A 5,481-nucleotide genomic window follows, 5' to 3' on the forward strand; every position below is an offset into this window, starting at 1 on the left:
CTAGCCTTTTGCTGAAGAGCTGAGGGACAGTGCCCAGGCCCAGAGTTCAGGCCCCACGACTGGACCCCCCCAAAAAAAAAACAACATTTTGGGTTCTGATAGGTATATCAGCTCAGAACTAGGGTAACGAGACAATAGGAGAACTCTGGGATCTATGAATGGAAAGATAGGAGGAAGAAAAACCCCGAATGAGGCTTAGCTCTCTCTAAGTACTTCAACCTAAGGCAGATCTCACAAGGCCAAGCATGGTGGGGGGCTGGCTTTGAAAATGGGATTCTGAAGGTTGTAGCAGAGCTAGTGCCCTGACCATGGAGAAAGAAGCAATCTCTTCACTGAGTAAAATGCCCACAAGACAGAAGTTTGCCTGGCACTTGATGGCAGACGGGAGTGGATGGAGGTTCAGTTAGGGTCCCTTAGGCCTAGGTGTTGTGAAAAGCTTTGCCCTCAGGCCTCTGTTACCAGTGTCACTGTCCAGTATACCACTTTGGAAGGGGTAGTGAGTGGGCCTTTCGGATGAAGGGCATGATGGGAAGGGCTCAGTGGGATTTTTTTTGGGGGGTCCGGTCGTGGGGTCTGAACTCTGGGCCTGGGCGCTGTCCCTCAGCTCTTCAGCTCAAGGCTAGCGCTCTACCACTTGAGCCACAGTGTCACTTCCGGCTTTTTTCTTTTTGCTTATGTGGGGCTGAGGAATCGAACCCAGGGCCTCAGGCATGCAAGGCAAGCGCTCTACCACTGAGCCACCTTCCCAGCCCCTCATGGACTTTCTTGCCCTGGCTAGCTTTGAACTTCGATCCTTGGGTCTTGGCCTCCAGAATAGCTAGGATTACAGGTATGAGCCATCAACTCCTCACTTTCAGTGTCATTTCTGATGAATCCATTCCATTAAATACAATTGTGTACAAAGCCAGGAGTGGGTGAGGAGTTTGTCACTTAAAGACTACAATTGAAGCCCAGAGCTGGTAGCTCACACCTGTAATCCTAGCTACTGAGGAGGTGAGATCTGAGGATTGAGGTTTGAAGCCAGCCTGGGCAGGAAAATCCGTGAGACTCTTAGCTCCAATAAACTATTCAGAAAAAGCCAGAAGTAGTGCTTTGGCTCAAGTGGTAGAGTGCTAGCCTTGAGCACAAAGAGTCTCAGGGACAGTGCCCAGCATCCCTGAGTTCAAGCCCCAGGACTAGCAATAAAAATAAAAATAGACACTGATTGATGAAGTTATTTTTCTTCAGAACATGGCCCCATGGTATCTGAGCCCATGTACTGCTAAACCCAGGAGGTTTGTATTGGCTTAGAATCTGCCTCCCCACCCTCCCAGGTTTCCATGGTGATGATGCTTGGGCCCTGGGGCCTGGTGAATTCAGTGCCTTAAGCCCAAAACAGGAATACTCCCCCTCCCCAAGCCCCTCCATAGCCCTCCCAGGTCTCTCCTTCTTGCACTCCTTTCTACCACCCCATCCCAGTGCCCAGTTTTCCATCTCTTGTCTTTTGTTTTTGTCTTTGTCATTCCCGGCCCTCTCCCCCCCCCCCCAATGGGTTTCTGTTTGTTTCCAAACTGTCTGGGACTGTGTGCCATGGAGACAGTGTCCTGGGCTGCCTCTATCCTGATCTGGTTAGAATAAGCCCCCACTGCTTTGCATGCATCTCCAACCTGACGCTGGGAGCATCCAGAGGGGGGGGGGAAAGAAAGTCCACATTCCAAAACAAGATAGAAACCGCATCTCCACCCACTCTGCTGGCGTCCTTCTCCACCTGGAACGGGTTTTCTGAAAATGTCCAGTGGTTCACTGCAAGATCCATAGATGGAAGGATACATGGGGTTTGCTGAGGACTTTGTATCAATTACTGGAACTATGCAGTGTTAGAAAAAACAAATAACCTTGCAGCAGGGTGCTGGTAACTCACACCTGTCATCCTAGCTACTCAGAGGCTGAGATCTGAGGATCGAGGTTCGAAGCCAGCCCAGGCAAGAATGACCTTGACACTCTTAATCTTCAATAAAGCATTCAGAAAAAGTTAGAAGTTGCACTGTGGCTCGGAGTGTAGAGTGCTAGCCTTGAGCAAAAGAAGCTCAGGCAGACACTGAGTTCAAGCCTGAGGTTTGGCATAAAAGAAAAAATTGTGATGAGGTTGGCATTTCTTTTTTCTTTTATTTCTTTTTTTTTTTTTTTGGTCAGTCGTGGGACTTGAACTCTGAGCCTGGGCACTGTCCCTTAGCTCTTCAGCTCAAGGATAGCACACTACCACTTGAGCCACAGTACGCGGTTTTGAGTGGTTTATTGGAGATAAGAGTCTCATGAACTTTCTTTTTTTTTTTTTTTTTGGGTCCGGTCATGGGGCCTGAACTCTGGGCTTGAGCACTGTCCCTAAGCTCTTCAGCTCAAGGCTAGCACTCTACCACTTGAGCCACAGCGCCACTTCCGGCTTTTTTCTTTTTGCTTATGGGGTGCTGAGGAATCGAACCCAGGGCCTCAAGCATGCAAGGCAAGCGCTCTACCACTGAGCCACCTTCCCAGCCCTCATGAACTTTCTTGCTTGGGCTGGCTTTGAACTACAATCCTCAGATCTCAGCCTCCTGGGTAGCTAGGATTACAGGTGTGAGCCACCGGTGCCTGGCTGAAGTTGGCATTTCTTGTGTTAGAATTGTCTGCAAACAAGCCGGGCGCCGGTGGCTCACACCTGCAATCCTAGCTACTCAGGATGCTTAGATCTGATGATCATGGTTCAAAGCCAGCCCGGGCAGGAAAGTCTGTGAGACTCTTATCTCCAATAAACCACTAGAAAACTGGAAGTGGCGTTGTGGCTCAGGTAGAGCGCTCACCTTGAGCTGAAGAGCACAGGGACAGCGCCCAAGCCCAGAGTTCAAGCCCCACAACCGACCAAAAAAAAAGAATTGTCTGCAAACTTCTTGAGGGCAGCGGCCTGGTTATCTTGAAGATCCATCTATCTAAGAGATGGTAGGTGCTCAAGAAAAGTTTGAGTCAGGCACCAGTGGCTCATGCCTGTAATCCCAGCTACTCAGGAGGCTGAAGATCACAGTTAAAAGCCAGCACAGCCCCAAAGAAAAGTTCATAAGGCTTTTATCCCCAGTTAACCATCAAAAAGTCACAAGTGGAGCTGTGGCTCCAGTATTAGAGTGCCAGCCTTGAATGGAAAAGCTGAGGGACAGCTCCCAGACCCTTAGTTCAAGCCTGTTTTCGCATGGAAAAAAAAAAAGTTTGTTGAGTGAATAAATGCAAGAAATCCTCCCAGTTTAGTGGAAAGTAATGGTTGAATGTCACCAAAATAGGATTAAATTATAGTTGAGAAGAAAATAAGAAGGCTCTGGAATGGGTGGTGTGGCTCAATTTCCAGTAGTCCACTTGCTCTGTCAGCAGAAAAATAAATTGGGGGAGGGGGTGGTGGTGCCGGCTGGTGAGGTCCAATTATTGCCTTGATGCTTATTTATACACATATGTAAATGACTGATAACACAGCCTTTTCGGGGTGGAGGGTGGAGGGTTGAGGGAGGTCATAGGGCTTGAACTCTTGGGCTTGGGTGCTGTCCCTGAGTCTCTTTGTGCTCAAGGCTAGTGCTCTGACCACTTTGAGCCATCACTCTACTTCTGGTTTTCTAGTGGTTAATTAGCGACAAGAAGTTGCACAGGATTTTCTTGCCTGGGCTGGCTTCAAACCTCATGCTTAGATCTCAGCCTCCTGAGTAGCTAGGATTACAGGTGTGAGTCACCAGCAACCTGGCTATTTATTTACTTTTTGTTGGTTGTGGGGCTTGAACTCAGGGCCTGGGCACAGTCTCTGAGCTTTTTTTTTTGCTCAAGGCTAGCATTGTACCAGTTGAGCTACAGTGCCACTTCTGGCTTTTTCTGTTTGTGTGGTACTGAGGAATTGAACCCACGGCTTCCTGCATGCTAGGCAAGCATTTGACCACTAAGCCACATTCCTAGCCCTGCTGATTGGTTTTTGAGACACTGGCTAGCTATATAATCCAGGCTAGCCTCACACTCGTGATCTTCTTACCTCAGCCCTGCATTCAGCTCTGGTGATCATTTCAGACTCAGGAGGCAAATTCAGAGATATACATAGCACTGAATCAGAGGCAGTTGGAGTGAGGGGAAGGGGGTCCCACCTGTGGCCCCCCCCCAACTCTCAGTTCAGAGCTCAGCCTGCCCTAATTAAGACTTCTTTGAGTCTCTGTATCTAGGGATTGCCAGCAGCCAAGCCCTCCTGCTTGTCTGAGATGTTTGAGACATGAGAGAATAAACAGCCTCTCCTGTCTGGCCAGCTGTATGGAGCTCCATTCATGTCTTGGCTCTCCTGGCCACTGGGGCTAACAGTCCTGTGTCCACCTCCAGCAGAGGCCTGGGGGGACTTGTTAAGAGGAGGGGAAGGGAGAAACGGTCACTTCATGTAATGACAGCTGTCAGTTAAGAGGGACCCCCCCCCCAGTAAGCTACCATCCTGAGATCCAAGGCCCTTCACATCTGTAGTCAACTCATCCAAATAGCTTTTATTTTTTTGTCGGTCATGGGGCTTGAACTCAGAGCCTAGGTGCTGTCCTGGAGCTCTTTTGCTCAAGGCTAGCGCTCTATCACTTTGAGCTACAGTGCCACTTCTGGTTTTCTGGTGGTTCATTGGAGATAAGAGTCTCAGACTTGCCTGCCTGGGCTGGCTTTGAACTGTGATCTTCAGCTCTCAGCTTCCTGAGCAGCTAGGATTAGAGAACCACCCAGTGTGCAAATAGCTTATTTTATAGAAGTGGACACTGAAAATTGAGACAGAAGTAAAATTTGGATGATGTGCTGCTTTTTCATTCCTGCAGCCTGCTAACTCTGGACATTGTGGCTGCAGTGGCAGCGCTGTGGTTTGGGACGCATGGTGTTTTCATCCTACGCCTGTTTTGGAGATCAGGCTGATGGTGAAGCCGTTTCCTGAGGAAGAAGGCCCCTTGGAAAAGCACTTCGCCAGGTGCTCCTAAATCATCGCACCGGAAACAGAGCTGGGGCAGCAGAGCCCATGTGGGGCTCTGCCATCAGCTAGAGTCAAGCCCAGCCTGAGCTTGCTAGACTACAGGAGACAGTGGCTTTCGGAAGACAGACAGTTCCCCCCCCCCCCACCAACACACACACACACCATCTGCTTTTCTGAGACTAGGATTGTGGGAGAGGATGCAGCCAGCCTGCAGGGTTGGACCAATTCCTCTAGGAGCCCCCGAAATGCAGACAAGAGAGGCGGGAGCAGACAGCGTGGGATTCCTCCAGGGGGGTCTCGGGGGGGGCAGGTGTCTACCCCCACCCCCCCAGTCTGTCTCAGGCCAATGGCCTCTGCCTTTGAGTGTAGCAGTGGCGGTTTATGCAGCTCAACTGGGTTTGTCTGTGTAGGTGGCTACATTGCTGTTTAGAGCTGGGTTCTTGGTAGAGAAGCATGTTCTTCTGTGGGCTGAGACTAGTGTGACTCCATGTTGCTGTGTATGTAAACTGTGGATGGGG

This window comes from Dipodomys ordii, unplaced genomic scaffold (genome assembly GCF_000151885.1).
Source record: "Dipodomys ordii isolate 6190 unplaced genomic scaffold, Dord_2.0 Scaffold11, whole genome shotgun sequence".
NCBI lineage: Eukaryota > Metazoa > Chordata > Mammalia > Rodentia > Heteromyidae > Dipodomys > Dipodomys ordii.